Raw genomic sequence first — 675 nt, 5'->3', positions numbered from 1 at the left:
TGGTGCCAATATGCACCACGACAACTGGCTGTTCACCCTCCCCCTCCAGAATGTTCTGCAGCCGTTCAGTGACATCCCTGACCCTTGCACCAGGGAGGCAACATACCATCCTGGAGTCTCTTTTGCGGCCGCAGAAACGCCTATCTATTCCCCTGACAATTGAATCCCCTATTACTATTGCCCTTCCACTCTCCCCCCCCCCCCTCATGTGCCGCAGAGCCACCAATGGTGCCATGAACTTGGCTGCTGCTGAATTCCCCTGCTGAGCAATCTCCCTCAACAGTTTCCAAAATGGTATACCTGTTTAGGAGGGAGATGAACGCAGGGGACTCCTGCACTACCTGCCTACTGCTTTGCTGACTACTGGCCACCCGTTCCCTTTCTGTCCTCTTACCTTTTACCTGCGGTGTGACCAACTCACTGTACGTGCTGTCCACGACTTTCTCAGCGTCGTGGATGCTCCAGTATGAATCCAACCGCAGCTAACCCTAGGGTTAGGGTTAGGGTTAGGGTTAGGGCTAGGGTTAGGGTTAGGGTTAGGGTTAGGGTTAGGGTTAGGGTTAGGGTTAGGGTTAGGGTTAGGGTTAGGGTTAGGGTTAGGGTTAGGGTTAGGGTTAGTGAAGCAAATAAATTAACCATAAAAAGCAGCCTATCTGGGGACCGGGAGAAATTCAG

Source organism: Leucoraja erinacea, unplaced genomic scaffold (assembly GCF_028641065.1).
Source record: "Leucoraja erinacea ecotype New England unplaced genomic scaffold, Leri_hhj_1 Leri_408S, whole genome shotgun sequence".
NCBI lineage: Eukaryota > Metazoa > Chordata > Chondrichthyes > Rajiformes > Rajidae > Leucoraja > Leucoraja erinaceus.
Note: the sequence above shows the minus strand (reverse complement) of the source record.